The sequence below is a fragment of the Canis aureus genome, chromosome 37 (assembly GCF_053574225.1).
Source record: "Canis aureus isolate CA01 chromosome 37, VMU_Caureus_v.1.0, whole genome shotgun sequence".
NCBI lineage: Eukaryota > Metazoa > Chordata > Mammalia > Carnivora > Canidae > Canis > Canis aureus.
Genome location: NC_135647.1, coordinates 20,949,890 through 20,965,568, shown reverse-complemented (window position 1 = coordinate 20,965,568; position 15,679 = coordinate 20,949,890). Strand labels below are relative to the sequence as shown.

The window sequence follows — 15,679 nt, the reverse complement described above, 5'->3', positions numbered from 1 at the left end:
AGCAGGAAACAGAACACATTTGTTTCCTTTTTTATGTGTGAGGGAAAGTTTTCCAGAAGTCCTCAGCAGGGTCTCTTCACCTGATTTTCAAGGTAGGAATGGTCTGTGAAGGTGGCTTGCTGTTTTCTGATATTTATACTGAGCTCATGTCAGCAAGGTTCATTCTTCTGTGTGATTTCACTACCAGTAGTGCTGGATGCATACAAGTAGGCCCCGTGGCAATGCTGTCTCTTATTACCACAGCCATTTGTATGAATAAACAGTCACTTCTGAAATGGGAGGAGGAGGCTGCTTGGGAAGCTGAAACCTACCTTCTGCTGGCTAATGCTAGAAACCATCCCTTAGAGTTGGAGCTCTCATCCAATGTGATATATCCTTCTTCCTAGAACATGCTGTGCCTACCTTCCTAGGACAACTGGATGGGATTTGCAGATGTATGTGGTTATGGGCCATTTTTGTCTCTATTTCAAATTGAGTACAGAAATCAGCATCAGTGTGGCATATCTGACTATGTTAACTATCTTAGCCAACGGAGAAAAGGGCTGAAACACTAACCTGAAAGCCATTCAACCTAGGATTGAGATCCTAGGAGTTGTCAAAGACTAAACAAGTGTTGGTTAGAGCCAATTCAAATGGAAAAATTCAAGGTTTATATTAATGTTCTGGGAACCAAATTGAAGCCAACTAATTTGCCTTACTAGATTCTTAGTCAAGAGGTAAGTGTGTTTGTTCCATGTCTTTATCTCATCCTGCGCAATAGGAAAAACAAATCTCTTCACTGTTCCAATTAGAGGCAGGCGCTGCTCCTTCACTCAGACGACAGGAGGAACATTTGGGTTCATCTGAAATGTTAGGACTTAAAGTCAGCCAATATTTAGATAGAGAAATGAGAATTTCTTTGTGATCACATTATTGCACTGCTTTTCACACTTTGTGCCTTTAGGTTGGTATTCTGGATCTGTAATCTTGTGATCTTGAAAATGAAGAATAGTTAAAGTAAGCAGTAATTTATATAGTAGATAGCTTAATTATTCTTTCTACCACTTGGCTGAGTAATGAATCAAATGTTTTCTTTCAATATGAAGGAAGAATTTATTTTCTGAAGGGCCTCCCTGTGAGTTTTATAAATTACAATTATAGATCGTAATTCACTACCAAAGATAGTGAATGAGAAATACATCACCCCTGTAGAGTCCACTTGGCAGATTTTGAACTCCAGGTTACCTGCTGTTTGAGAACCAAGTAACTATTTTATATTTATTTTTACTTGTTTTTTAAAATAGATATTCGAAACATACAAACATATATTTCTTTTTTTATTTTATTATTTTCTAAAAATATTTTATTTAAATTCACTTTGTCAACATATAGTATAATATTCAGTGCTCATCCTATCACGTCACATGCCCACTTTAGTGCCCGTCACCCACGCACCCCATCCCCCTCCCCTTCTGCAGCCCTTTCTTAGTTTCTCAGAGTTAGAAGTCTCTCATGGTTTGTGTTCCTCTCTAACTTTTCCCCACTCAGTTTCCCTCCTTTCCCTTATGGTCCCTTTCACTATTTCTTATATTCCACATGTGAGTGAAACCATATGATGATTGTCCTTCTCCAATTGACTTATTTCACTCAGCATAATACCCTCCAGTTCCATTCACGTCAAAGCAAATGGTAGGTAAACATATATTTCTTGATTCAATGTTCTACAAACATAAGACTGTGTGCCCTCTTTCCAGTAAAGCCACTATCTCCCAGATATGCTAGGATTTTGCCACAGATTCATATATAGAGTGAAAGCATCAGAGGTGCAGTTGACACACCTAACCCTTCCCGATGACATTCTCCTTCCTGCTGTCCTACCCAGAGGTGACCCCTGACTTTAACTGATGCCTGCCACTTTCATGTTATTTATATATATTCTAAAACAGTTTGTAGGATTGCTTCAAAATGCATATTAGTGGCCAAAATAGATAAAAGATAGAAATTCAGACAGGTTTTATGGGAAATTTGAGTGGATTCTAAAATGTGTATAGAAATACAGAGGGCCAAGAATGGCCAGATAACCAAAGTAGGAGGACTTACTTAATCTGATGCCAAGTCCTTTTTAAAAGCTGCAGTGATTGAGAGCGTGGCACCTGTGCAGGGTGGACAGAGAGGCCATCAGATGCAGAGAGGAGCCCAGAAACACACCTCTGCATTATGGTAGGCCTGTGACCACTCCTGCGCTCTGGAAGAGACAACCGGTCTTATAATGGCATTTTAGAGTACTGACCTCTTGATTAAAATATAGTCACCAAGTTAGAGCTTTGATCAAGAGGCTGGATCTGCTTCTCTCTTTTTTTACATAGGCCCACAGCTTCCTATTGAGGAGGTGACATTTAGTTTGGTTGATTCTGTCCTTGTTCACCAGAAACCACGTTATATGGCATGTGTCTGTCTGCTACACTCAGCCTTTTCCTCTCCCTGACAGTGCTTTGGCACAGCCCATTTCCAGAGATGTACCCAGGCCTCTGAGCTATTAGTAGCTCTACCTTTTCTTCTCCCAAACAACCAACACATTCTTTTATGCAAGTGATAACCTCCACTTCAATTTGTGTGTGTATCTATATATATTTATATATTATATATAACTAATATGTAATATATAGAATGTCACTAATTCTCTACACTGGTGGAATAAGTCTAGTCGTCTATCTCCAAGGTCATCCCATAGTCTGTGATGCTATGAAAGTGAGTAGGATTTCCTTGTCTCCTCTACTGCCCACCTCAGATTAAATTGCTATACTTCACATTCATTTTGACTTCATTTTACCAGCTAAGAAAAAAACAACAACAACAAAAAACATGGATTATAGAAAGATATGACTGTGCCTGGGCCCGTATCCCTCAGAAAAGTCTTCCCAGATGGTAGAAATACCTCTAAGCTGATTTTGGATTCTAAGGTCAAAAAGAGCAAAAAGAAGACCGTAATCTGGAATTAAGGAGAACCCAATCTTTATCTTTTTTAAATCATTTCCTCCAGAGACACCATTTACTGAGGAGCCTCAGGGGCACCCCGCCCCCCCGCCTCATCGTGGCCCCCCTTCTGTCTCTGGTCTGTCTCTGTACTTACATCTCTCTGTCTCTGTTCCTCTCGCTGTCTTTTTCTATGTCATACTTTCTCTTACTCCCTGTCACTCTTTTACTGTGTGGTTCTGATCCAAGTAAGGTGGTCAACATAGCAAAGAGGAAAACTGTCCCAGGCTGCATGAGATCCCAAGGGAGTTATTCCCCTGCTGTTTCTTCTTGAGACCATAGTTGATATAGATGAAATATGACAGGGTTTATCCCAAGCATAAGAACCTTACCAAATAGTCATTCAGAAAACTTTTTGAGCATCAGTTCTTGTGCCAGGCACTGTGCCTGACACAGGGGATGCAGGAAAGCATAGTCCCTTGCTCCTGTGCTCATGCACTAGTGGAGAGGACATTAATATGGGTCCATGCTTTGATAAAGGTAGGCTGTGGGAGTCTGGATGAGAGGGAGACAGTAGGCCAAAAAAGTGGGGAGAGGGAGGTGAGGACAAAGGCCCAGAGGCACCATCCAGCCGTGGTCTCTGATTTTGTTTAGGGTATTTACAGGGGAGTTTGCTGAGATAGAGAGGAAATGTGCACAAGGGCAAATCTTAAGGACATGAAAGTTCGGTTTTCCATTTTCTCTGGAAGGCAGTGAGCAAAACAACACATTGATGATCAAATTTTCAGTTTAGATAGATCACAGTCCTGATGATATAAGGGTGGGCTGGGGCAGGAGGCCAAGAGGCCAGGCCAGGCTGAGGGGGGGCCAGTCGTAGAGAGACGAGAAGCTAAGGTTTTGGCTCCTGACATTTTCAGAGACACAGTTGAAAGGTCTTGGGGCCTGGTATGAGCAGAGTGTGGTGACCATACACTTAGCATCTGAGTTGAGGTTTGGCTCCCTTTGAGAGTTGCTACACAGGCAAACTGGTATTGACCTGGGCAACCTGGGTGTTTAAACACCGAGGGGAAAGACAAGTGAGAAGCTTTTGGAGCTGGCTGTAGAAGACGAGAAAAATCAGATTTGAGAAATTTACAGGAGTGGAAAACATTGAAGCTTAGGATATATTGGTATCACCTTTGCACGCACTGCTTTTTGCCATGGTGGCCTTTGTCATTGCTGTTCTGTTCTAATTGTCACAGGCAAGTCCTCAGTTCATGTATGATGAACTTTGGAGAGCAGGAGCTGTGTGGTGGTGCCCAAGTGACCACTCAGGCCAGGATCGAAATTAGAAATCAGGATAGTTGAGGCAGAGCTGAGTTCTTGGGAGAGAACTGAGGCAGGTTACGACGGGTGTGCACATCGTCACCAAGTGAGATGAATTTGGTGAGCCGGCATGAAGGTTGGTGCTGGGGAATTGCTGCTCAGAGGACAGAATGTGAAGTATGATACTGGTGAAGCTTCCTCCAGGCCAGAGGACGCGGTATCAGAGGCCGGGTGGGGATAGAGAAGGGACTGCCGGGTCAGATGTACAGTTCCTCTGTGGTGCCTGCTTCAGGCCAATGCGCCTTCACTCAAGGACAGTTACAGAAATGCTAATCATCATGGAAGGTCAACATTAAATTATTGTGCACACAAACACACACACGAAAAAAATCATGATTGTTTTAAGCTTTTGGAGATTTCTTCTGGAATGTTTCTGTAAGGGAAGCAGGAAATATTCTCTTCTTGACCAAAATGAAAGGAAAAATATAGAATCAAATATTCTAATCAATGCCATCCACATTTGAATATTTGGAAGATCTTCCTAATGTGTTTATTTTGTTGGAAATGTGAGGAAATGAGAAGAGAGGCTATCGAAAGTTGGCTTGTATTATTTGTTCAAAGCTTCAGTGATCTTGAATATTACTGTATGCCCTCTGAATTCTGGTGGGCTGTTTAAAACCGTAACATCTCCTTTTTTTCTTTTTTCTTTTTTTTTTTTTTGAGGACTTCAGCTTCTTTAGCATTGTATTACCATCACTTCTGCATATTTTAAAGGTAATTCAATTGCCCTCTTCCCAGATACTGTGCATATCTAGTTTTCTAGGGGTTTTTTTTTTTCCTTCTCACCCAGTTTCCCAATTATCACCTTGTTAGCTGCACACCTGCTGCACAGAAAATTATATTGTGCCATTTAACCTTTTAAAAGAGAATAGATAGAATGGAAAATATGCTTTGTTAATTGGCTAATTCAGCCTCTGGGTGTAGAGCCTCCACATTCTTACTGAAGGGGAGAACCTGCTTGTTTCACAGATTCTAGGACCAGAGCAAGAAAGACCGTTGGCAGGTCCCTTGTTTTAAACAGAATGTCTGCACTCTCCCTGCAGCTGGGCCTTTTCCGTTCCAGTCCACAGAGATCAAGCCTGATGAATAAACTCTTCTTTCCATCAGTTTCTACACATTTCTTTCTGAAAGAGACCCCTTCATTATTATGCCTCTCTGAAGTTATTCTCATTTATCATCGCATCCAGTGATTAGCTTTATTTCATAGTATAGAAGAAATAAGTAGACCCACTGGCTGCTTAATATTCAGATTTCTCATGAAGACGTGGTTACTTTACACCTAAATGGTTATTCATTTATTATACTTACTTTCACATACTGTATCTATTAAAGGCAAATACACAGCCATTAGTATGTAAATTGAACTTGGACACTGAACAAATGAGGTAGAGCCTCAAACATTATTTATTGACTAATTAGTTTTATTGTAATCAGAGGAGAGCCTATAGGAGCGCCTAGAACTGCGGGTGGGAGGCCTGCATTAATACAAACACGTGTCCGTTTCATTTTGGTCTGACTTCATTCATGCCCGTTTTGTGACATGAGGTATAATACCTTCATTTCAAAATGGCTTAGATGCTTACAAAGCTATTAAATAATAATATATAATGTAATGGAATAGATTGTTGAATCATATGAAAAAAAGAAGCCTCACAGAAGCCTGTAGAGAATCCTGCCCTCAAAGCAACCGAAGTTAACAAGAGGGCCCCATGAGACCTTGATTCGAACCCCCTGCTTTGCATTTTCAGAGATGACAACCTGGAGCCCTCAGGTAGCAACACCCTTCCCACTCCCCTCGCTGTCATCTATCCACCCTCCTGGTCAATGAGAAGCTCTAACACCTGGCCGGCTTCTCTCTGCCATCCTGGGAGCAATGTCACAGTTATTTGGCCTCCTGTGAATCACCCAAAAAGCATCTCCACCCCACAGATTTACTTCACAGTGCATCTGGATCCTCTAACCCCTGGTCTTGTGCTGCATATGCCTGTCCTACCACAATCCTCTGTCCTTCCAGCTACTTCATTTCTTTTTTCTTTTTTCTTATTTTTTTTAAGATTTATTATTTATTTAAGAGAGAGCATGTGTAGGTGCGAGTTGAGGGAGAGGTAGAGGAAGAGAACCCTCAAGCAGACTCCCCACTGAGCATGGATTCTTGAAGCAGGGTTCAATCTCAGAAGCCTGAGATCATGACCTGAGCTGAAAACCAAGAGGCAGACGCTGAAGCAGGCTGCCAGTCTGCCTGCCCCTGCCACCCCTGGCCTTACTTCTTGCTCCACCACACCCAGACTGAGCTTCTGGTCCACTGCTTCTACTGTCTTCCCACCAGCACCCTCCTATTTCTGCCAGCCTATATAAGCAGACCCCTATCCTGTGGTAACCCCCAGGTCTCCTGTTTGAACATGTTGTTTCCATGTTGGACAGGCCTTACTTACAAGATAATAACAGGGCGGAACTGATTGTCCCCTCTGCAAATGTCTGATCTCCAATTGGGAGCCCTGGATTCATCCCACAGACTCCCTCACCCTAGCCTTTAACAAGTAATGTCATTTCATCACTGTAGAAAAGCAAGGCCCTCGCCCATGGAATCCTTCATCTTCCTTCTGCTCCACTTGTGATTTTTTTTTAATAGTTTTTTTATCCATTCTAGATCTACTGAGAATATTTTGGGGACCGATCCAGAAATCTGCTGCTTACCATGCTCCCAGTGGTTCTTAGGTGCCTTACCCTAAGAACTTCTAGCCTGCATTCTCATAATCACCACCAAACTGGTTCCCATGACTCTGGGTTCTTCCCCTTTCCAGCCATTATCCATGTAGCATGATGTTACTATCTTGTTTTAACACTTTCAGTGGTTCTGCATTGCTTAGAGAATGGATCCTGAACTCTTTCGGCTGATGTCCAAGCTGTTTGGTCACTAATTGTCCCTTCCTATCCTGTCTCCTCCTCCTGCCTCCCTCATGCCTTCTTTCTGACTTTCTGACTTTTGTGACTACATAGGACTTCTGTTCTCTGAAATCAGTCATTTTTTGGTTCATTGATTCCACAACTTGTTGAGTTTGCTGTGATCAAGCTCTGCATTCAGCCGTTGGGTTTCTGACCAAGACATCCCTGCCCTGAGATTACAGTCATGTTTAAATCTATTGTTTCTCTTTGAAAGGCCCCTGCCCTCCCTGTTTCTCTTGCTGGAAACAATATGTAACCTTTATTAAGTGCTGACCATGGGCTAAGCAGTGTGCTTTAGCCAGCCCTCCCACTTTACCCCCTTTCTCCTCTATGTCCCTGTCTGTGTTTGTATATCTGTCTCTCTATATGTATAATTTTATTTAATTCCGGTCATATGGCATAGATACTGTTATCTTGGAGTCCCCATATTGCAGTGAAGGCATTTGAAGTTTAGAGAGTCCCGGAGCTGAATCAGGTGGACTCTGGATGTGACTCCCTGACCTTCCGACTGCAGAGCTTGAACTTTCCTTCTATGTGCTCTGCTGCTCACCCTTCAGACAGTGACAGACAGTACACCCACTCTGTCATCCTCCCATCTCCACACCTTCCCCTCCTCCTTTACTTTAGTTTTCCACTAAACACATTGTTTATTCAGTAAACATCAACAGAATTTAAGTACCTTTCCATATGGGCTTAAGTATAGCATGTTCCACTTTTGCCAGGGTTGGTTCTGCCTTTTTTGTGCCTCTGGGTTTAGGAGGCCCTTAAGTGCCATGGATCAAGTCTTATTCCTTTTCTCTTCAGTACACAGTGCTGGTTTTCTCCGTAACACTGTTTGTGGGCCAACAGCAGCACTCGGTACTGTTCAGCGAATGATCTAAGGAAAGCAGAGTATTTTCAGTTAAAATGTACTTTCTGTAGTCTGTGCAGCTAAAACCATGGTGACAATAAGAGAAATATTACATGATAAAGGCTCACAAACTTTTCCCAGGAACACTTCAGTAGCACCATTTGCATCTCCATAATGCATCTGTTCATTGCATGTGGTTCTCGGCTACCTTATTAAAATCATTAGGACAGTATCTTCAAAAAAAATAGGTGTAATGTATTGAGCAATAATATTTGTAATAACAAGGCTAAGAACAACCTACACCTCCATCAAAAAGAGGCTGTTTACATAAATTATGGATGGCTTGTAAAAGAAACACTATGTTGCAGTGAAAAAGAATAAGGTAGCTCTCTGTATAAAAATGAAAAACGGTAGCTATAGCATGCTTCCACTTGTATTTCAAAAATAATAAAAGTATACACCATGTGTGTATTCACAGAAAACCCCTGGAAGAATTAATACATAAACTCTTAGTAGTGGTTGCATCTGGAGAGAAGGAGGGGGCAAAAGGTCTAGGTTAGGAGGAAGACATCATTTTTACTAAATACCCTTTTATAATATTGGACTTATTCGCTATGTGTATGTATCACATTTTTGGCTGTTTTTATACTTGATGTGATTTTTTTGATGACTTTTAATTTTCATATGAATTCAAATTTAAGGAGTTATAAGAATAGTACAAGGAACACTCAAATACCTTGTATGCACACCAATTGTATGTGTAGGGACAATTGATCCTCATTATTTGTAGTAGTTATGTTCTATACACTTGACTTGAACACCAAATACCAAACTACACCTCTTGGAGAAGTACAGGGTTAGATTTCTACCAGCCTCTGGTCACAACTCTGTCATCAACCAGTCAGTGCATAACCTTGTTTAATGGGCATTTCTGCTTAAGACCTCTGATTTAATATAGTTGATTCATTAACATTGAACTTACGACCAAGAGCACCATCCTCATACCTGAACAAAGCTTAGCTAACATGGGTATTTTCTCCATAAGACATATCACAGCCTCCTTGCACTTGGGAACCATTTTAAGCAGCGAAACCACCAACAAAAAGCACGAAAAGAGCCTAAAGTATGGCACTAAATAGATTTCAAAAAGGACACTGTTTACAGCGTGAGAGCTGAAACAAGACAGCAGTGTGGCTTTGTTCAACCTCAGCTGAGAGTGTGCATGTTGGGCAACTTTAATCTGTCACCAGTGTGCTCATGTCTGCAAATGACCATGCAAATGCTGTAAGTATTGATTTGGGGGTAAATACAGAACCTGAATAATAAGGAGGATGGAATATATATATGTATTATAATATATAATAGCATATATATATACATATATATATAGCACACAATAGTATGATATATACAGTATAGTATCTTTTTTATATTGTATTTTTTATGAGACAGGAAATGAGAATTGAATACATACTATTTATGTGCATAGAAATGTGTATATACACACAAATATGTGTGTGTGTGTATATATATATATATATATATACCCTCTGGTTTGAGATCAAGTGGCCCACACATGCCCTCTCCCCCTAAATTTTCTCAGAAAATTAATTTTCCTCCTGTATTTTCTAAGAACAAGAACTTTTTCTTACATAACCACAGTACAATTAATAAAGTCAGAAAATTCCATGTTGATTCAACCTCTTACCCACAGCCCATATTTACAGTTTGTCAACTTTCCCAATAATGTTTTCTGTTGCTATTTTCTTCCCAGCTCCAGGATCCAACACAGTTAATATTTGCATTTAGCTGTTATATATCTTTGGTCACCTTTAGTCAGGAATAATGTCTGAGCATTGGTTTATATTTCTTGACTTTGACATTCTTTGAAAACAAGCTGTATAGTAATGACCTCAGTTTGAATTGTCTGAAGGTTCATCATGACTGGATTCAGAATGTGGGTTTTTCACAGGAATACCACAGAAGTGATGTTTTGTCCTTGATGTGTGGAGGAACATGATGTCTGTTTGCCCTCACAGTAATGGTGATAGTTTTAATCACTAGGTTAAGGTAATGCTCATCATGTTTCTCTACCTTTTAAAGTAGTAAGTAATCTATTTATGGGGTGATACCCTGAATTTCTTGTGTCTCATCAAAATGTCACCCATTTATTGATTGATTGGTTAATTAATTAATTCATTCATTCATTCATTCAATTACTTCTATAAAAAGGGCTTGTGGCTTATTATTTTATTCAATGAGCAGTCTTTTATCATTTTTAAAAAAAAAAAAAAAAAAAAACCTCTCATTTTCCCAGATCTGGCACTTAGGCTGCCTCCTATGTCCTTTCGGTGTGTCTCTATGATTCTTAGACAACTTTTGTGTTACCTGAGGTGATTGGAAATGTCCTAGATCTTGACAGTTGGGCTCTAAGAATGTGCTTCTATAATTTATGCACTTCACTATCTTTATATTTTACACATACAAAAAAAAGAATGAAAAAGTGCTGAACTCTAGTCAGTAGGGTCTCTTTTATATATATAATGCTATAGGTGAGTAATTCTGAACTCTCTCCTTTTTATTCTAGTTTGAGCAAAGGAGTCAGTAATCCTGAGGATAATAAGTGCCAGGTTTCTCACTGTTAAAGAAAGGAAGAATAGATGAGTAAAGGCCATAGTGAACCCTGGTTGCTAGATTCAAATAGAGGTACCAGTGGATTTTTTAGATAGTTCAAATAAATTGTGTGTCCACATGTGTGTGTTCCCTGTCTCTACCTCTGCCTACTTATAGGGCCTAGAAACAGTGATATTAACAGTAGCACTGACTGGACCTAGTGCTCAGATTTTAGTTTCTAAATACCCTAAATTCTCCCTTAAAAGGAAGAAGGGTTCTTTGTCAAAAATGACTGAATCCATGGTCAGAGGAGGGAGATTATGAGATGGGCCTGGAATATGTCCTTGAACTTGATGTGATTTTATTATATATTTTTTCCTTCACAATAATTTCTGAAGGATTGAATTATAATCACTTTTTCCATTAAACTGCTTTCTAAATCTATAGGAAAGTAATACCATGGATCCTTTGTTAACCATAAACTCAGAAAGCAGAATCTACTGATACCTAGCAGTAGCTTTGGAAGAAAAAATAATTTGATTGCACTGTATCTTTCATAGTGTCCTCTTGCAGCTATTAATCTTAGTTACTGTTTCCTGAAATCTGATAACACTTCCATTCCATTCATAGACATAAATAGTGGTTAAGTCCTCTGGTGGCTGCCCAGTATCTTCTTCTCAGCATGTTTGGTGCCAATGTCCAAGAGCAAGTATTTAGCCAGGGCCCCAGCCTACTCCCCAGCCCACTAATGGCAGCCTGGGCTATGGCCCATTCTCCCTGGGCAGAGGGTCCATCACCCTGGGGAGCAACTCTGGACTGTGGTGAGATTGTGCTCAAAATTCCTGCCTTTCACTCCATGTGCAAATGGCCATAAAGAAGCCTGCATGCACAGGGTAGGAGGAAGTAACTTCATTACCTTTACAGGTAAAATAAATAAATAGATAAATAAAAATAAACGTTATTTAGGGAGCGCCTGGGTGACTTAGTCAATTAAGTGTCTGACTTTTGGTTTCAGCTTGGGTCATGATCTCAGGGTCAGGAGATCGAGCCCTGAGTTGAACACTCTGCCCAGCAGGGAGTCTGCTTGAGGTTCTCTCTCCTTTTCCCTTGGTCTGCACCCCCCCTCCCCATGCTCACACACACACACACACACACTCTCTCTCTCTCTGTCTCTCTCTCTCTCTAAAATAAAGTCAGTCTTTTTTAAAAATTAAGAAAAATTTAGAAGAGAGATACAAAGTAAACAAAATAGTGGTAAGATATGACCTCTGGAGCCATACTGCCTGAATAAGTCCCAGTTGTACTACTTACTAGTAGGTATTAAAAAAAAAAAAATCTCTGGGCTTTTTTTCTCACCTGTAAAATGAGAATAATAACAGTTTCTACTTATAGGGTAATGTTGTGAGGATTGATCCATTAAATATATGTAAAATCCTTAGCACAGTGCCTGACATATGCTAAATGTTATGTTCATCTCAACTATTATAGCTGTAAATGTCTGTGTTATATTAAATAATGTTTTTAAATGAGTTTAAGTGCTTGTGTACAAAATCCTCAGCTTGGACCCTCTTAGGAGTTACTGTATCTATTTTAAGGTAAGAGTAAATGTATCAAAAAAAATTGGGGGGGGGGGGGCTCTTACTTTTTACCAGAATGACTTTACCCACAAAAAAGAAAAATGAGATTTTAATACCTTCTTCTCTGAGTTCAGCAGAAGGAGCAAGTTGTTTTTCCCCAAGCCAGTGTTTACTTTTGCCCATTCAAACATTCTTCACATCCTGTATGGAGGAGGTGTGTGCACTTGATAGCCTGCGAACGGCACCGCATGTCTTGTTGAATCACCAATGATTCTCTGTGGTTATTTCTTTTCTGTAAACAGATACGTAATCACTATGGCAGCACCGTCACTCACTGCTGATGGAAGTAAGCTTTCTATGTACCTGCAAATCTACTTAAAAATAAAATAATATTTTAAAAAAATATTGCTCTCCCGTTTGAGATCAAATACTTGTCCTTTCTTTCTTTGTCTCCCCAAACCTCCCTCCCCCCGCTCTTGGTTTCATATGCTTTTTCTTTGCTAAAACCTAGAGCCCTTAGGAAGAAAGGGTGGAATTTTCTTAAGAGAGTTTGGTTTTCTGGATTGTGATATCCCTGTTTTTTCATTTGCTAAAACTGAAGCTGCAAGGCATATTTTTACTAGATTGTGGTCCAGAACAACAACCGCACAGAAACTAAGTGGCCCTGTCCTAATAGCTCTGCCTGTCGAAAGCACAGATAACCAAATGGCCAGTAGCATTGTCCACAATGTGGCTCCGCAGCTACATGCCTAAGCTTTCTTGTTTTTGTTTTTTTGTTTTTTGTTTTTTTAAAGATTTATTTACGAGGTGCCTGGTTAAATGTCTGCCTTTGGTTCAGGTCATGATCCTGGGGTCCTGGGATCAAGCTCCACATCAGGCTCCCTGCTCGTGGGGAGTCTGCTTCTCCCTCTGCCTATGCCTGCCGCTCCCCCTGTGTGTGTGTGCTCACTCTCTCAAATAAATATATTTTTTTTAAGATTTATTTATTTATTTGAGAGAGAGAGAACAGGGAGGAGGAGTGAAGAGGAGAGGGAGAAAGAAACTTAAGCAGACTCACCATTCTGAGCATGGAACTCCCATCTCATGACCCTGAGATGGCGATCTGAGCCAAAACCAAGAATCGGGCGCTTAACCAACTGAGCCACCTAGGCGCTCCATACATACATAGGCTTTCTAAACCTTGGTTTCTTCTGGAAAATGGGCATAATATGCCCCCACTCCCCTACGTTTTAGTAGTGAGACCTTGCATGTGAAATCCCTTTGTGTACAAGGATAGTACTGGGCAGTGCTATAAAGATGTAAGTTATCACTATGCTTCTGGAAACCCTTCTGCATCTTATGAAAATTGAGAAGCCTGTTCTCAGGGGGAGGACTTCACCTTTAAGGTCAAGTAGTCCTGTTCACTTCCAACTAGAGGACTGGCTGATTTATATGTATCTCGGTATGTACACTTAGTAGAAAACATAGGTTGCCAAGATCCACATTTGTTTAGTTTGAAGGATATAAGCAGAACCTCTGGGAAAGTTGTTTATTCACTGGTTCTGGAAAGATCTCTCTCAGTGTGCATAAAATTATTAAGTCAAGTCTTTGGAATGAACCACGGCCGCATGGCAGAGTTGATAGGAAGCCAGACACCCATGTGGGTTTTGTTTTGAAGGTTTGCAGCCGAAGTGTGCTGACTTCTGGATGTGCAGCATCGATTATTCACCATCGATTTATTGAGAGCCTGGTATGTGCCCAGCAGTAGGGGTGGCTCCCGCCTTAGAAAGCACCCAGGTGAGCTGGGGAGAGCAAACCAAGGCTTGAGAAGCAATTTCAGAAACATGTGAGTGCTCTCCTGGCTAAGAATGCAGAAGGAATTTAAAACAAATAAAAAAAAACAAGGAGTAATTAGGGTAGGCCGTAGTGGGCACAGAAGTGGATCTCGGAAAGCCTTTATATGGGTTATATTTTGCTTCTTACTAGAAAAACAAAGGAAGCCAGTCATCTGTCCAGCCTGCCAGCACTGCTGCCGTTGCCGCAGCCGCAGCCAGTTTTGTTGCTGAGCCGGGTCCCCCAGGGTACCATTTCTCAGCAACAAGCAGGTGGGAGCCCAGCCAGGTGTGTGCCAGAGCTCAGGCTTGCTCCTTGCTCTGAGCTCTGGAAACTTCCTGCCGTTGACAGCGGCTTTCTGAAAACTGTCACTGCTATTAATGCAGACAAGGGACAGAGGAGAAGGAAGGGCATGGTTAGGAGTCCTGCCTGTGCACGTGGTGCTGTGGGAGGATTTCTTCTGAAGGGCTGGGTGCTCACTACCCGGTACACTTTACCCTGATTCCAGTAGGACACTTGCAGTTCCGACTGACCCCGGGAAGGCGACGTCAGAACCAGATGCTAATATTGTACCAAAAAAATTTTTGTACTATCTTTCTGCAAAATAGAATGATCCTTTTGTTAAACGTGTGAGTCACTAAATAATGAGGTTTATGATGTCATTGCTGACATAAGAGTGTTCAGCCTTGCAGATTCTGTGATGTAGTATATCAGTGCTTTGAGTTTTTTCAAAGTAGGGTACCTAGTGAAGCTCACCTAGAGATGTTTGAAGCTTTTTGAGTGTTCAGCCAAGGCTTGATGGAGTTTAGGAAATAAATATGCTGCATGTCTGATATTTCCAGCCCTCCTTCATTCATCATTAGAACAGTGACACTCCGTACACAAACATCTTACATATCTTACCAATGAATGAATGCTTTGCACACCCGATACATAATTCCCATGCTTTAAAAAAAAAAAAAAAACCATCCTAAAAATGAAATGTTTCAGCATGCCAAATATATCACTGTTCTTCCTCAACAATTAAAATCTGTAAACAGAATGAAATGAAAATAAAGAATATTTCTAGCTCTGTTACATTTCCAGTTAGGTCTCAGACCTCAGGAAATTCAGTTCAGGCCATCATTGTTTAGCACGCACCCACTGTGGATATAGACAGATGAGAAGCACTGGGCAGGACTTGCAGAAGAATTCTGTATGTTTAAGTATGCCCGCTTGGTGCATCAGTTTCCCCACTTGTAAAATGAATGAAGATGGTTCCACTTCTAGAGGACTTCATTTCTATGACAACTGAAACTCTTCCCGTGAAACATAGATGTCATTAAATTAGTACGTTTAACTGATGAGTAACAGAAACCAGCTCTCTTACTAGCTCACTAGCTCCTGTATTTATAATTATTTGCATAGCAGATCCTTATATCATACTCCCCAGCTCTATTCTAGGCACCTTAGGCCACAGCCACACACTCAGGATGTAGGAGAACCAGGTTTAAATGCAGGCAGTCTGGTTCATCCACTTAGTGAGTGCATGTGATAACCATGCAGGTTGGTCTGTCTTGTAGCACAG

General features: G+C 40.8%; 1 protein-coding gene and 1 long non-coding RNA gene across 6 annotated transcripts in view; one reads left to right on the top strand and one right to left on the bottom strand.

The window, feature by feature from the left end:
• Positions 1–15,679, top strand: part of FARS2 (phenylalanyl-tRNA synthetase 2, mitochondrial) — a 499,567-nt gene that overhangs the window by 323,375 nt on the left and 160,513 nt on the right. The window lies entirely within an intron of this gene.
• On the bottom strand, positions 648–14,746 carry LOC144306496 (uncharacterized). Of its 2 annotated transcripts, XR_013373579.1 has the most exons (4): positions 14,610–14,746; positions 12,417–12,592; positions 7,940–8,137; positions 648–842 (listed from the first exon to the last, which is right to left on the bottom strand). It is a non-coding gene; the product is annotated as an uncharacterized LOC144306496 (long non-coding RNA). The 2 variants fall into 2 exon arrangements; XR_013373578.1 differs by lacking the exon at positions 648–842 and having other exon boundaries at positions 7,878–8,137.